Source organism: Orcinus orca, chromosome 10, assembly GCF_937001465.1.
Source record: "Orcinus orca chromosome 10, mOrcOrc1.1, whole genome shotgun sequence".
NCBI lineage: Eukaryota > Metazoa > Chordata > Mammalia > Artiodactyla > Delphinidae > Orcinus > Orcinus orca.
This window is the reverse complement of record NC_064568.1, coordinates 54,618,845-54,636,679: the sequence shown is the minus strand read 5'-3', so window position 1 is coordinate 54,636,679 and position 17,835 is coordinate 54,618,845. Positions and strand designations below refer to the sequence as shown.

At 37.6% G+C, this 17,835-nt stretch overlaps 1 protein-coding gene and 1 pseudogene across 6 annotated transcripts in view; both read left to right on the top strand.

Moving 5' to 3' along the window:
• The window catches only part of RBMS3 (RNA binding motif single stranded interacting protein 3), a 724,151-nt gene that overhangs the window by 129,685 nt on the left and 576,631 nt on the right, over positions 1-17,835 (top strand). The gene's annotated exons all lie outside the window — the stretch shown is intronic.
• Positions 13,833-14,220, top strand: LOC101288341 (60S acidic ribosomal protein P1-like; annotated as a pseudogene).

Sequence of the window (17,835 nt, the reverse complement as noted above, 5' to 3'; positions counted from 1 at the left end):
TTAAAAAAAAAATCACAGAAAATATATATGTCAGGTCATGCTCTTAAAAATTCATTATTCTTAAAAATCTAAGGAAAGAAAAAAACCACCAATACTTCTTAATCCATAAATCCTCTCATTTGTTTTTTTTAAATTGGTTTTGTGGCAAATCAGGGTACATGACTTTCATACTGAGCCTCATTGATTTTTGATATATTGCAAGTACCCTTGGCCACACATGTGGTCATCATGTATGTTGGGTAAGGTAGGAATAGGGGGAGTGTGTACTAATTAGATGAATGAGTCATGCAGGAACACACACACACACACAGATTTGCTTAAACACATCTTGCTTAACTCAGTCTGCAAATTGTATGGCTATTGTTCAACTGTCTGATTCATTTGTCACTGACAGCAGTGGGGAAAATTCAGCCCTTTCAGCTATATTTGCAGTCACTCAAGGTGTACCTGGTCAGCTACTGATTGATTTGGACAATATACTTTGTTGTTTTGGTTTTCCGAGTTTCCACTCTTAGGAAAAGTGAAGAGATTGCACAACTTTGGAATTTATATGCTATCTTGAAAGAGATAGATTAGATAGATTAAAACAGTACTTGAATGTCCTCACAAAAATTCCAACTGAATATAGACAAATGTTTTTCCTGCTGCATATCCTAGTTGTTGAATTTTAAAAAAGGATGTAATTTCTAGACTATTTTCCAGAGAGAGGCAAATAAACACCAGACTATATTTAACAAACCTTCAAGTTACACTGTCAGTCACTGTGATGTTTGCCTAGAGGCAAATTAAATATCTTCAGCACGTTTCTGAAGGAGACATTCAATCAGCATCATGATCTGCTCTCGATGTGTTAAACAGTTGAGGCTCATAGTTATGCTGTCTTCAAATTCATTCTGTTGAGCCTGACCTTAAGAGAATGTAGAAAAGCAATTAGTTTTAAACAGTGGGAGTGCCATCAGAGTGAAGGAAACAAATTACACAGTGGGGTGGTATTTTTAGTGATTTTTAAGGAGATTATTAAAAATGAAATCTGCACTAAAAGCTACGATTGCAATCTTTAAAGGTGGCACAGAGCAATGCATTATTTTCATACAGCTACACTCCCTAAATGGCACTCCTAGCCCCTTTCTGTGTCCTAATGAAAGGTAGTCTGGCTCATTAAACCACGTCACGACTCCCCCTGGATAATCAAGCCAAACATTTCTTACACATGATTTGTTGAATTCAACCCCTTTGCCTTGTCATTCAATTTTAGCAAACATTTACAGTGCATGCATCGGAAACCAAAACTGGGCTTTGCATTCAAAAATGTTGTTGATAACCCTTAACTAGACGTCTGTGTTTAGAATTTATGGTTACCAAACGGGAAAGGTGGGGCAGAGGGATAAATTAGGAGTTTGGGATTAACATATACACACTACTATATATAAAATAGATAAACAACAAGGACCTACCATATAGCAGAGGGAATTCTACTCAATATTCTATAATGGAAAAGAATCTGAAAAAGAATAGATATATGTATATGTATAACTGAATCAGTTTGCTGTACACCTGATACTAACACAACATTGTAAATCAACTATACTCCAATCTAAAATAAAAATTAAAAAATAAAAAAGTCACATGTTTGTGTATTCACACACGCAGACATGCACACTTTTTTGGCTTAATCATTTTGTTTTAGTTTTACTTTTTGTTGACAAGATTAGCAAAATGTCATTCTATTGAAATTTCACTTCTTTTTATTTAACTTGTAGAGCTATAGCTAAAATCGACAGAATTTTGAAATGCTCAAATTTGCTGTCTGTGTGTTATAGTCACTTACCTATATGCAGGTTTCTAATGCCAAGGAAGAAATGATCTTAATGTTAAGGGTGATCATCATAAAAATCATATTTATGAAAATCAGACACATGCTGTTCTCATAGTGTCCTGAGTGGAAGCTCTCACATGGAGAACTGCCTGGTACACTCTGTAGAGCCAATGTAGATGCCAGTGCAGTTCAGTAATAAATTTATGAGCAGGAACGATACAAATGATCATGATAACTAACAATTACACCTGCTTACTCAGTCACAGAGACTGTTCTAAGTCGTTCACATCTGCTCCATTCACTGAATCATCCTAGCAGCTCCAAGAGGGGTGTACTATTTTTAACCTTAGCTCTCAGATGTGGAAACTGAGGCTCAGAGATGTTCAATAACCTCTCCAAGGTAGCATGACCTTGAGGAAGCTTGTATGCAAACCTCAGCAGTTTTCAGGGTCCCATTCTCTGCTACTGTGCTCTATGGCTGAACATTAGGGGCAATTTTGCTCATCAATATACTCAGCATAATTTGATTAAAATATGAATAGTCAAAGGATGTTAGTACAGGCAGATACTATACACTAATTATAATTTGATTCAAATATGCAGATTTAAAGAATTATAATATAGGCCGCTGCAATATCTGAGTGTGATTAGGTTACATAGAGTCAAAGATCTCAGTCTAGGAAGATGCTTCCAGGGTCTCCATTTAACCAGGCACTTAAGCACTCCTACAGCCTCCTCCCTTTTCTCCCTAAGAGATAACTGAGTTAGACTCGGGCATCACACTTGCTTCTGTGGCTGAAATGACTCTAAGCACAGTCCTCTTTACAGTGGGTACAAATCAGTGTCCCCAAAGCTAATCTGGAGAAATCAACATCATGAAATTAGGTTGTTGAGATTTTCTGGCATGTGTGTAAATATTCTCACTTGGATAATAATAGGATAATTCACATTATGAATGGAAATAAAATTAGTGAATAAATATTAATGTCTTTAAGAGACAGTGCAGAACTTAGGGAAAGCATTTCTAAAAATAGGTGCCTTTTTGAAAACTGAGTAAATAAAATATTTTGGTTTAGTTTGCATCCAAATTACAGATTTGTTTTGAGTTAAGTTGGTCTTTGATTTTTCTGTAATACCTTCATATCGCTAAACAGTTCTGACATAATTCTTCAACGTTTTAAATATAACTATCATGTTAATTAGCTCACTCGGTCAGAATTTGGTTTAAATAACAACATGATCTTGGGTTTACTTCTCATATGGGTCAAAACAGTACATCTACGTGTAAGGATACAGAATCCGGAGGCAGACTTCCCGGGATATAAGACCAGCTCTAACATGTCAACTGTGTACCTAATGTTTATATGCTTCAGTTTCCTCATCTGTATAATGTTTGGAACAATGTATGACACACCACAAACACTATAAAAATGATGATTAAGGGAAAAAATAGTCCTTAAGTTTAAAAAGCAATCATAATCTCATTCTTGGTACTAAATTGGTACAGAATAAACCATTTGATAATGGTGTTTAAATTACCCTTAGGGAAATTATATGTGTAAATAGGTACAGATTTCTGACTCTCTAATGTCATCATATACATTATATTTTTATTCCTTTTCTTTCTAAATAGTGGGATGAACTTACAGCAGCAGATCCTAGCTCTTTTGAAAAGCACGTATCTCATATTATATAATCACTAACACAAAACAATTGTTTTCTTCAGAATATATATAATACAGAGTTGAAGAATCTACATCAAAAATGCTCAGCTATGATGAGGCTGAGATTGAAGCCCTTTGCACAAAAGATGTTTTGTTATCTGGTGGATTTATATTGGACAGGATTGCCAACTAAAGTCTCTTCCCTTGAAGGTTGCAATGTTGCATAATTAGTTTGCTGTTGCAGTCAGATGGCTAACAACCTTTATTCTAATCCCAGTGCAGAATGAAATAGACTCTCAGAGCTGGAAGGAACCTTGAGGTCACATAGTTCAACTTGCTTATATTATAGATGAGAAAACAGCCTCTAGCAGATTAAATGTCACCCAGCAAGTTAGTTAGCTGTCCATCAGGATCTCGGAAAAAAGTTGCATTTTTAAGTGGTTATTTCAGTTATCTGTTTCTGCATAAAAATTAGCAATAGATAACAAAGTGGCTAAAAACAAGTATGATATATTGCTTATTAAATTGTTGATTTTTTTGAATAAGGTTGTGATTCTCTGCATTGACCTGGTAGGCTTTCTGCTCCGTGTGGTGCCACCTAGGGTCACTTACACAGATCCGTTTATCAGGAGCTCTGTGGAGAACCCTCAGTTGGGGCACCTCAGTTCTCCTTTCCATGGCCTCTTTCTCCATATGCTGTCTTGGCCTCCAGGGAATCTCCATGGAGCCTCTCTCTCCTGCAGAATATTCTGTGACTGAAATGGCACATGTTTTAGCCTTAACTCTTAACATAGTCTTCCTTTCAATGACTACACATTAGTGTCTTTAAAGCTTATCTGTAAAAACCCATTTCAAGAAATTATGCTGTTGGGATAATTTCCTTACAGGATGGTGGCCGTGTTACAAGACAATGCATCTCAAGAGAATAAATCCCAATGTATAAGTGGTTATCAAAACGACTTGTGTCAAACTTACGGTTAACCATTGGTGAAAGAAAAATATTATGGGCCAGACCAGCATAATATGAGGCGGCGTTATAATAGAGTGTAAATTATGGAAGATGTGTTCATTTGGAGCTACCCATGTGCCTTCTGACCATGGTGGCAGATAATTTATGTGGTCAAAGTCAAAAGAGCAAGTTGTGAGAACACAATATTTTAACACATAGAACTGATGCTTCTCTAATTAATTTCTTGCATTGCTTCACTGAAACAGTCCTACAGTAGACTGTAGGACTAGGATGAAACTTTCCAGAATATGATAAACAACAGGAATATTCACATTGGCTTTGGCAGCTACTGTTTCTTTATTTAACTGAAGTATAGTTGATTTACAGTATTATATTAGTTTCAGGTGTCTAGCATAGTGGTTCAGTATTTTTATAGATTATACTCCATTAAAAGTTATTACCAGATAATGGCTGTATTTCCCTGTGCTATGCAATATATCCTTGCTGCCTATCTATTTTATATATAGTAATCTGTATCTCTTAATCCCATACCTGCATCTTGCCCCTCCTCCCTTCCTTCGCCCCTCTGGTAACCACTAGTTTGTTCTCTATATCCATGTTTCTGTTTTGCTATATACATCCAATTGTTTTATTTTTTTAGATTACACATATAAATGATATACAGTATTTGTCTTTCTCTGACTCCTTTCACTGAGTATAATATTCTCTACGTCCATCCACATTGCTGCAAATGGCAGAATTTCATTAATTTTTATGGCTGGATAATATTCCATTGTATATATGTACCACATCTCTTTTACCCATTCATCTGTTGATGGGCACGTGGGTTGCTTCCAAATCTTGGCTATTGTGAATAATGCTGCTGTGAACATCGGGGTGCATGTATCTTTTCAAATTAGTGTTTTCATTTTCTTCCAGATATATACCCAGGGGTGGAATTGCTGGATCAATCATATGGTAATTCTATTTTTAGTTTTTTGAGGAATCTCCATACTGTTTTCCATAGTGGCTGCACCAATTTACATTTCCACCAACAGCATATGAGGGTTCCCTTTTCTCCACATCCTCAACGGCATTTGTTATTTGTAGACTTTTTGATGATGGCCATTTTGACAGGTGTGAGGTGATATCTCATTGTGGTTTTGATTTGCATTTCTCTAATAATTAGCAATGTTGCGCATCTTTTCACATACCTGTTAGCCGCGTATATGTCTTTGGAAAAATGTCTATTCAATACTTCTTCTGCCCATTTTTGATTGGATTGTTCATTTTTTTGATATTGAGTTGTATGAACTGTTTATATATTGTGGATATTAACCCCGTGTTGGACATATCATTTGAAAATAATTTCCTCCCATTCAGTAGTTTGTCTTTTTGTTTTGTTGATTTTTTTTTTTTTAGCTGTGAAAAAGCTTTTAAGTTAAGTCCCATTTGCTTATTTTTGCTTTTATTTCTTTTGCCATAGGAGGATGATTCAAGAAAATATTGCTACAATTTATGGCAAAGAGTGTTCTGCCTATATTCTCTTCTAGGAGTTTTATGATTTCAGGTCTTAACACTTAGGTTTTTAATCCATTTTGAGTTTATTTTATATATAATGTGAGAATATGTTTTTATCTCATTGTTTTATATGTAGTTGTCCAGTTTTCCTGACACCACTTATTGAAGAGACTATCTTTTCCCCATTGTATATTCTTGCTTCCTTTGTCAAAGATTAATTATTGTAGGGCTTCCCTGGTGGCGCAGTGGTTGAGAGTCCGCCTGCTGATTCAGGGGACACGGGTTTGTGCCCCAGTCTGGGAAGATCCCACATGCCGTGGAGCAGCTGGACCTGTGAGCCATGGCTGCTGAGCCTGCGTGTCTGGAGCCTGTGCTCCACAACGGGAGAGGCCACAACAGTGAGAGACCCACGTACCATGAAAAAAAAAAGATTAATTATTGTAGCTGTGTGGGTTTAATTATGGGCTCTCTGTTCAGTTCCATTGATTTGTCTATTTTTGTGCCAGTACTATACTGTTTTGATTACTGTAGCTTTGTGGTATAGTCTGAAGTTTGGGCAGGTGATAACACCAGCTTTTTGCTTTTTTCTCAAGATTGCTTGGCAATTCAGAGTCTTTTGTGGTTACACATGAATTTTAGGAGATATTTGTTCTAGTTCTGTGAAAAAAATTCATGGGTATTTTGATAGTGATTGCATTAAATCTATAGATTGCTTTGGGTAGCATGGACATTTTATCAATATTAATTCTTCCAGGCCAAGACCATGGGACATCTCTCCATTTCTTTGTATCATCTTCAATTTCCTTCATCAATGTTTTATAGTTTTCAGAATATAGGTCTTTCACCTCCTTAGTTAAGTTCATTCCCAGGTATTTTATTCTTTTTGATGTGATTTTAAAAACATTCTCTTTCTGATAATTCATTATTAGTGTATAGAAAAGCAAAAGATTTCTGTATACTTCATCTTTTATCCTGAAACTTTGCTAAATTCATTTATTTGTTCTAATAGTTTTTTTTGGTGGAGACTTTAGGGTTTTCTATATAATACGTCATGTCATCTATAGATAGTGACAGTTTTACTTTTTCCCTTTTAAGTTGGATGCCTTTTATTTATTTTTCCTGTCTGATTGCTGTGGCTAGGACTTCCAATACTATGTTAAGTAAAAGTGGCAAGAGTGGTCATCCTTGTCTTTTTCCTGAATTTAGAGGAAAGAATTTCAGCTTTTCACCATGGAGTATGATATTAGCTGTGGGTTTTTTCATAAATGGCTTTTGTTTTACTGAGATAAGTTCTCTCTATATTCAGTATGATGAGAGTTTTTTTTAATCATGAATGGATATTGAATTTTGTCCAATGCTTTTTCTGGATCTATTGAGATGATCATGTGATTTTTATCCTTCCTTTTGTTAATGTGTTGTATCCCATGGATTGATTTGAGAATATTGAACCATCCTTGCATTCCTGGAATAATTCCAACTTGATCATGGTGTATGATCCTTTTTATATGTTGTTGGATTTGATTTGCTAATATTTTGTTGAGGATTTTTGCATCTATACAAAATTAAAGATATTGGCCTGTAATTTTGTTTTTTTGTAGTCTTTGTCTGGGTTTGGTATCATGGTAATGGTGGCCTTGTAGAATGAATTTGGGAGTGTTCTGTCATCTTCAATTTTTTAAAAGCAGTTTGAGAAGGGTGGGTATTAGCTCTTCTTTATATGTTTGGTAGAATTCCCTTGTGAATCCATCCAGTACTGGACCTTTGTTTGCTTGGATTCAATTTCAAATTCAATTTCACTACTAGTGATTGGTCTATTCAAATTGTCTGTTTCTTCTTGATTCAGTCTTAGCAGCTTGTATGTTTCTACAAATTTATTTACTTCTTGTAGTTTTTCCAATTTGTTAGCCACTGTTTCTTTATTTCAGATAGTGAGATTCGATAAACCGGGCAGCTGTCAATATTTCAACATTTAAATATTCAACCATAAGACTAGAAAAAAATATTTCCAATGCATATGTAATAAAAAAAGTGAAGGCATGAGAACACAACTTTGGGTGTGATTTACCAAAAGAAAGAACGAGACTTCAGTGTGTCTTTTGTTTGGGATGAAGATTATTCTGGTCTTGACCCTATAGTGAACTGCTGCAGCCAGTAACTCAGAAAGGAAAAAAAAAAAGTGCTTCCATTAAACTGGCAGCCTCCTAACAAATTTTGCCTATCAGCATGCACACACATCAGTCATGAAGCCATGTCTTCCATGAGGCTTCTCTTGGCCACTCTCAAGTCCTTGACACACACCTTGTCACTGACAGCTAGTATGCATATTGCCTAAAAGCTCCATTAGGCTGATCTAGGCAAGGGAAGCCCATCTGTCAGTTCTGTGACACTTTCCCTTTTGGATCCTCATGTGGGAATATGTTCTTGAGACACCCAGTTGGATGAATTTGTGCCAGTGTCTAGAATCACCAACCTTGGAGGAAATTGTCACTTCTACTTTTTTTTTATAGACTTCAATATTTGATTTCCTCTTCCCCCTGCTAGTAACGAATAAAATTTAAATGGATTGGAAAGTTTTCTATTCTAAATAAAAAAGGACACATTATTATTTTATGCACAGAAGAAGGAACATGATGAGCCCTCTGTTTGGGAAATCATGATATTACTGGGTGTTTTCCAATACTGTGTGTGTGGTCTTCTCTTCACAGGAGAGAACACACAATTTCAAATTAACTGGAACTTGTCAGCTGTTGCTGATAGAGGTTGGAAGTTTTGGGGAAAAACAGTGGCATGACGTTATTTCAACAGGCCTGCCTATTAAAGGCATTGATTGGAAATGGCCTCATGATTCCTATCCCCTCTTTCTTCTTTTTTAAAAAAGACAACAATTACATGTAAGCAATTGGAAAAGGAAGTCTAACCCCCTTGTTCCAATGGTTTTATGAGCATACTCAAGTCTCTTGCCCATCTCAAGTTGAAATCCCAAGAGAAAAGTTAGAATTGGCAACAGCAGATTCAGAAAAGCACCGCTAACTATGATCATTGGTATCTGTTCATTATAAACAAACTTCTTTTATCCATCTGGTCTACCAGAATGGTCCACTCATGTTTCTTTCTAAATAAAGGTAGAGTGGCATAAAAGTAATGTTGGCCTCACCAAGCTGGGAAAGAAAACATTAAGGATCAGAAAATAGTTCATAGAAATGTACAGTAAATTATAATCTAGAACCAGAAAGATAAAATGTTTCCTCTTTTTGAAAAATTTACAATTCTATGTCAAACGATGTATGTAGGTATATGAAAGGTTTACGATTGGACAGGACTGATGCTTTTGATCATTTTGGCACCTAAATGGTCAATTTCATCAGATTTAGAGTCTGCTTTCCATTTTTTCAGGAAATGGTCCAAAAAATGGACTGTTGTTATTGACAGGACTACCAAACTAGTTATTATTTGCTAATAATGTTGTGTTAAAAGTCTAAGCAGAAAAAGAAAAAAAGTCTGAGCAGAGCATCTTGCCATAGAGAGAGTAAAACTTTTACGCCCAACAGTGTTTGGATGAGCAAGATAATTATACCCTTGTCCACAGCAGATGCTCTGTTCTTCGCTTTGGCAGTTTCCCTGTTCAGTGTGCAAATAATTTTCTCCACTGAAGTTGGTGGCTATTTGTGACAAATATATTTCTTTTCCAGCAAAGAATGGATCTTTTCCATCATCACTCACAAATAGCCACTGAACGGAGTTTTTATTGTTTTAAACACACACGCAAATCTGATATGAAGCAGAAAGAAAGTTATGTTCATGTCCCATAGCCATCAGAGGATGTGATATGAAGAAAGAAGTTATTTACCAAACTAGTTGGAAAAATACATTGTAACAATTATTTCAATATCTTTATTAAAATCAAAATTTAAAAATTATGTCTCAATGTTGATAGGCAAATGAATTTTTAATTCAAGTATACACAAGTTCAGTTTATAATGGAATAGACCTTTATTTACATATATTGATATTTACAAAGATCTTATGAGCTCTCTCTATCTCTGTATTTTTGTGACAGGCAAAATTTAGTTGATACATACATAGTGAGATCTAGAATATGGAGTTCACTTCCCTCACAGTTTTGACAGACATGTGTGACTGTCCTATGTTTGAAAAGATGAGCGTATTCTTGGCCAGTGATGAGTAAATATATTTCCATAACTTCTCTTGGCTTAGCCCAGCTGCTATAACTCTATCTATAAGCAGCAGGCTAGCAGGTGTTTGGCAGAGAGCTGCAGAAGGAGAAGAAAGGAGGGGATCTATTTTCCATATCTCCTTTTTTCTGTTCTTCACACAGGCCCCCATCAGTGGAAAGGCAGGCACAGCCTCTCCTCAAGATGCCATGTTTTCACAACCATATAGCACAGCATACATTTATCTCATAAAACTAAGAATATAATTGGGGTTTAAGTTTCTGGATTATCCCTGGATCTACCGAGAACAATCACTATTGACAAGATTTTTATGGTAAAATTCAACATCTAGCAAATGATTAAGTACCAACTGAAAGACTGGTCCTCAGTACAGTAAGTCTCCTACATACGAACGAGTTCTGTTCAGAGAGCGCATTAAGTCCAATTGGTTCGTAAGTCCAAGAAAGTTAGCCTAGGTACCCAACTAATACAATCAGCTGTTTAAGTTCACACAAATAATACATAAAAAACAAACAAAAAATAAAACATTTTTAATCTTACAGTATAGTACCTTGAAAAGCACAGTAGTATAGTACAACAGCTGGCATACAGGGCCTGGCACTGAGTGAACAGGCAAGAAGAGTTACTGACTGGAGGAGGGAGAGGAGGTGGGAGATGGCAGAGCTGAAGGATCGTCAGCAATAGGAGACGGAGGGCAAGCTGCACTTTCACTCACGCCTGACGTTGATGGCACAGGTTCTGGTTCCTTGCTGGAACCAGCTGCACATTCGCCTCTTTGAAAGGTCACAAATTGAAGGTTCGTATGTAGGGGACTTACTGTGTATACGTAAGTGTTGAGGGTCAGGGCCCCACGCCCTGTCCTCAACTCTCCAGTGTGCCAAGTCAGGGATAGCTACTAAAGGATGAAATACTGCACAGAATATTTATCACCAGCAGAGGCAGGAGGAAAAGTGCCCCTAGATAGAGCCTTAAGCAGGGAGGAGATAAATCTGCCTGTGATACAGGTTTCTCAGAGGAGGTGGAATTTGAGTTAGGATATGTAGGTTTTCTCCTACCAGTGGGAGCCAGGAGGAGGGCATCCCACATAGAACAAGAGCACTGATCTGGAGGCAGTAGATCCCACTTTGCCAAACTTTCAAACACCACGATCAGGTGAGATGGCGCAAAAAAGGATAAGTGGCCTGTTTGAACATTGACATCATTTCTCTCCTCTTCAAAGTTGCAGCTGAAAAATAATGAACAATCCAGTATAGTCTCGAGAAGATACTAGACTGTGATGTACAGTCCTATTCTAATAAAGATCTAATGACTCACATACTTGTAAATATAGTTCTAGTTGTATGTAAGAGTCACATTGAGATATTATTGAAGATGGTATCAGGACACTAGGATTCTAGATGCGTGCAGGGTTAAATGAGATTAGTGATAACTTCTACTCACATGGCACTGCCAGGTCATTGTTATCTTAGATCTTCAGTGTGAGATTTTCACCTCTGTTTCCAGATGAAGAGAATTGAGTGTGCGTGGACCATTCACAGAACTGAATGGCTGCTTCAAATGGCACATCCCAAGTTGTAAATAACTGGGCCAATCGTGTGTAAAGTTGGGAACTTCCTTCCCAGTTGAATGATCAATGAGGAACCAGGGACATAGTCCTCCTGGTCTCCTTCTTCCTTTCACTTAACCTTCCCTGTACAGGCTGCACTCCGTCCTCTCATTTCTTTCTTTTTTAAATTAATTTTTACTGGAGTATAGTTGATTCACACTATTGTGTTAGTTTCAGGTGTACAGCAAAGTGATTCAGTTATACATATACATATATCCACTCTTTTTTAGATTCTTTTCTCATATAGGTCATTACAGAGTATTGACTAGAGTTCCCTTTGCTATACAGTAGGTCCTTGTTAGTTATCTATTTTATATATTGTACTGTGTAGATGTCAGTCACAATCTACCAATTTATCCACCCTGCCTTTTCCCCGGTAACCATAAGTTTGTTTTCTACATCTGTGACTCTACTTCTGTTTTGTAATTAAGTTCACTTGTACCATTTTTTTAGATTGCACATGTAAGCGATGTCATATGGTGTTTGTCTTTCTCTGCCTGACTTACTTGTCCTCTTGTTTCTAATCACGTATCTGACATATCTATCCTTTCACACCCTTCCCCTGTGGGAAGGAGCTTATATACCTTCAGTATAAACAACCAACTTGGGGATATTGTTTTCTCTTTGTTGAGAATTTTTTCAGGTTTTATGATGAGGTCCATTTCTATCAATGTTGAAGCATTTTTAGTGGTTTCTGGGTTTATCCTCATGTCTGGTTTTTGTAATAAATACATACAAAAATGGGACTGTAATCACGTAAAGAGGAACTACCTGGTTAAGCAAATTTTACAAAATATTACAGAAAAAAATATATCCTTCTCATGAGATAGCCCAGAAAAGGACCACACACTTTTTCCATTATGTGTGTATAGCTGAATCTGTTTCTCACCTCACTTTCATTCTTTAGGAATTACCACCAGGGTCTCTTGGTTAAAAAAAAATGAGTTCGAACCCCAAACAAAGGAATATCATTCTCCCTCAAATAACTTAATTACTCAGAAATGCTTTTTGGCAAAACGCAGTTTCTAGCATCTTCCATCTCCCTGCAATTTATCCATACTCTGGATTACCTCATTCATTCATTCTGACAGGGGACTGTATTTGTATCATTGCCTGACAGATGTGTTACATGTTTCAGTCTTAAAATATTCGACTCTGAGCTCAGGGCTGCATACTTGGGGGATGATGTTAAATCAGCCTCGGCGTCGCACTGCTGCCATTGCGCCAAATAACTCAGCGGAAAATGATAAGGGTATAAAGAGATCAGTAAGGCAAGAGAATCTATGCTTTCAAAAGTAAGGCAAAATAGGAAAAAGACTCTCAGTGAAGCACTGGGGAGCAAGTAGAGCAAGAGCAGGCCGTGTTTGGGACACCCTTACACTGCAGTGAGCCATTACCCTGTGAGTAGTAAATTCTCTTACGTTTGCCTAACTCCTGTAATATAGTTCATGCTAAAATACAGCCATAAGACTCACCAGCACATCGATCAGCCTGGCATTGCTCTCTCTTCTCTCCTAATAGAATAAAATGAGGACATGCCTGATGAATGCTGTGCAGGACAATCCCAGGTCATTTCTATGGGAGCCATCACCACGGAGCAGTCTCCCTGCTTAAAGAAGATCTGTATGACTCATATCTTTGTAAATGTGAAATATGCAAATACGCTTCTGCCCTTTGAGATGATATCACTCAATGGAGCTCTCATAAGTGCCTGGTTGTGTTGGATTTTTTGGTGGAAAACCAGCAAACCGTAGAAACTGGCAGTCTGGAAATGACGTCCTTTATTGAGTCATAGGTACTCAGATGTGCATCAGAAAGCAATCATTTCCTTTTTTTAGCAAAGGCATTGCATTATTCTAAATTTGAAAAAAAAATGAGAATCACTTGCAGACAGAAGAGAGGAAAATTTATGAACATTTGGAAATAAGATTTTTTTTATATGCTAATGATCACGGAGACTGTGTGAAGATGGTCCAGCTTTCCTCAGCTGCCGCTAAGGTGCTTGGTCCTTGGGGTGAGGCCCTCGCTTCATCCCGCGACTAGCACTGAGTCCAGCAGCCCCCACCTAGCCCTCGCCTACGCCATGGCCTCCGTCTTGGAGCTCGCCTGCATCTACTTAGCCCTCATCCTCCACCATGATGAGGTGATGGGCACTGAGGATAAAATCAATGCCCCCATTAAAGCAGCCAGTATAAATGTTGAACCTTTCTGGCCAAGCTTGTTTGCAAAGGCTTTGGCCAGTGTCAACATCAGGATCCTCATCTGCAATGTGGGAGCTGGTGGACCTGCCCAGCAGGAGGTCCTGCCCCCTCTGCCACTGGTGCCCCAGCTGAGAATAAGAAAGTAGAAGCAAAGAAACAAGAATCTGAAGAGTCTGATGGTGGCATGGGCTTTGGTCCTTTTGACTAAACCTCTTTAATAACACGTTCAATAAAAAGCTGAGCTCTAAAAAATAAATAAATAAATAAAAAGGTCCAGAGCCCTTGAATATCAGTTGAAGGAAGATACTCTTTAGCATTTCATGATTTTCTTTCTTTTTTTTTTTAACATTTGGATAAAGTGTGAAAATTAAGTTTTGTTTTAGGAAGATAAAGCTTAAGGTTGTGTGCAGGACAGATTACAGTATCAATACTTGGAGCCTGGGAACAGGAAACACAATTTGGAGACAGGAACATTGATCCATATGTGAAGTGAAGTGCTCCCAGACAAGAGCAGAGGCAAGGGAGTGAATGGAAAAAGACAGATGTGAGAGGCACAGCGAAGGAAGCATAAACAGGACTTGGTTGCCCGGATGAGACAGAGCCATGAAGATCAAAAACAGATGTATCCAGATGTTAAGTCACCAAAGCACAGTTGATCTGTGAAAAATGGCTGCTAAGTTAAAGTTGAACATTCAAGACATAATGTGTTATGAAACGTCGCTGCTGTGATTTGGGGCAACACGTGGAGATGCCCGGAAGCACAGCAGGCATCCGGAAAAGGGCACCAGGGGATGCAGGCTGAAAGCAGGCTGTGGACGGAAAAAACAGCATGTGGGAAAGCATGGGTGCAAATGACCACAAAGGATTCACATCTGAAAGTGGAAATCCCTGATTGGTATGGGGAGGGGTACAGGGGAGGCTGGGGAGGCTGGTGGAGAAGAGATGGCAGCAGGTTTGCTTAGAAGCTGATGAAATTTAAGCTCTAGGGTCCCTCCTCTTCTCCACCCTTTTCAATAGTCCTATATCTAATCTTATATCTTCATTCTGTATTCTTCTTCTTAAAAAGTCCAATGACCATCCAAATTGGACACATAAGCTTTAGCCCCACAAAAGCCACATTCTTCTATTGCCTAGAAGTGTGTTCACATGGTCATATGGGCTTGGAAAATTTGCAAAAGATATTTTGACAACAGCTGGTTAAGACCCTGTCCTTTTCCATGTCAGCTGCCCCATCCTCACTTTTCCCAAGTGGTGGTGGTATTTTGGAATTCCACTGAGGGGACGCTGGTAGAGATGAACTTAGTCTGGATACATGCATGTTTGTGTTAACACTAGCTGTCCTGTGGTAAGAATGGTTTCCAAGAATCTCAAACTGCCCACTGTGTGATCTTCTGGGCATTGTGGCAGTCATACACGGCCACGAGATCCTAGTGTGTTAGGTGTGTTGTCTCTGGCCCCTAACACTGCAAGTATATGGGAAGGAGGAGAAAAAGATTTATTTGCAAGATCTGAAGCCAAAAGATAAGTCTATGCAAAAGTCTTCCCAATTTTTTGTCCCCAAATTTGTCATCCCAACCATTTATAAGCCATTACCATTAATGAGTTGTGAGGCTGAAGAAAAAAAATATTCTAAACTATCGATTAAAAATATGTATAACTCATTCACTTTGCTGTACACGTGAAACTAATACAACATTGTAAATCAACTATACTCCAATAAAAAATAAAACATAAAATAAAATAAAAATAAAATCTATTCCTAAAAAAAATAAAAATAATATCTATTCCTCTCTATCAGCCACTAGAGGACAGACAGAATTACTTTTTTATTCTCTCTATGGAAAATATTATGAAATTACTGTCATATGATGAGAGAAAGAGTATGCAGACCAAAAACAAAGGAGAATTATTTTTGAAATGTGTCAGGGAGTTAACATTGTTATTTCAACACTTCCAATGCTTATGTTTTTTAAAAAAATTATCAGCTTTTTAAAATTGCTGATTTGTTGCAACATTTCTTCATTCTAAATGAATATTCATTTTTGTAACCAATTTTATAAATTTTATTCTTTTTTTAATGAATCATCCTGCCCCCAGTCTGTAGTTTTAGGTACTACAGAACCTGGATCTCTCCCTGCATTGGGGGGTTGATCTTAATTTCATAATGAAGTACATAATCTTAATGTCTGGCCTAACCAACCATGCAGACCATTTTGGAATTAAACACCTGCTGTGATCTGAATGTTTGTGTCCCCTACCCCCACCAAATTCATATGTTAAAATCCTAATGCCCAGTGTGACAGTATTAAGATGCGGGGAGCCTTAGGGAGATGCTTAGATCATGAGGGTGGAGCCCTGGTGAATGGGATTAGTGCTCTTATAAAGACCCCACAGAACACCCTTTGCCCCTTTGCCCTGTGAGGAGACAGGATAATCTGGGACCTGGGAGAGGGTCCTCACCCAACCATGCTGGCCTCAGATCTTGAACCTCCAGCCTTCGAAACTGTGAGAAATATAAAATTCTGTTGTTTATAAGCCACCCAGCCTATGGTAATTTGTTATAGCAGCAGGAAGGGACTAGCAGCATCCATCACTTTCAGCTTTTGTGCGTTCACCCTTTTTACGTTCTGTCATCTAGCTCTACTCTATAATATCCTCATCCTCTAATTCTTATAATTACAGAATGTCTTAGTGGTTTATATATTAGTGGAACACATTACTATTCCCTAATACTCTATATCCCAATGCAGTTTAAAAATAGTTCCACTCTCTGCATAACATAGTATTTGAGAAATATATTTAACCAGAACTTTAATACTGGTTCAAATCATAGATAAGTGGTTCGAATCAAAACTGCAGAATATAAACCAAAGTTAAGAAGATCTCGACCTGTAACATTATTCCATGTAGAGGATTTCGGGAATTATAACTAGTTTATTTAGTAAAGTATTGTCAGAAGTACACAAATGATCTTGAATGGAGAGAGATTGTCTACCACCTATCATTACTCCGTTAAAACAAATGTTATATAATTAAATATTAAATGCTAAATAATAATGGAGTCATTTTATAACAGAATATATAAGATGTATTCTAGCCCACAGGAAGACCACTCACTGAAATTGAAGTTTATATAATGAACAAATTTGAAATGTCAGTGATCATTTTTCTGAATTTTCCCAATCCCTCTGTGTCTTTTATGAAAAAGAATCTGTAAGATTAGGTAGGGATAAGACATGAGGATATTGCTTGGTCACTAGAAGTAATGTGTCAGCTACAGACCTAATTTTCATTTTCTTCCATGCATAAACAAGTCTTATCTTTATTTGACCAGCCAGGGTATGATAAGTAGCTCAAAGTAGATAGATCACATCGGGTCACCCCATTTTCAGTCTTCTCATCATGAGGAAGCAAATGCAAAACATGCATCTTTTTGTCGTTATCTCTGTGCTCACACAAGATGGTAGAGTGTGTCCTCAATAGGAACTGGTGGCCAAGATTAGAGGTGTGTCTGTCTGTCATTCTCAAACTGCTAACATATGACACTAACTGGCCTTGCCAGACACCTTAGTACTGATTGAAATTAATGACTAGTGGAATCTAAGTAAATAAAAGGAAACCTGTCTTTGCACATAGCACAGCCAGCTCTGAGGTGAGTAGACAGTCAACAATGTAGAATAATGTAGTACAGTTGTCCCTTGTTACCTGCCAGGATTGGTTCCAGGGCCTCCCTCAGATACTAGAATCCACAGATGCTCAAATCCCTTGTATGAAATGGAAATGGGGTGGTACAGTCGGCCTCCGTGTCTGAGAGTTCGGCAGCCTTGGACATGGAAAGCAGGCTGTACTCCAAACAGTGCTTCTCAGCTAGTGGTGGGTGTATTA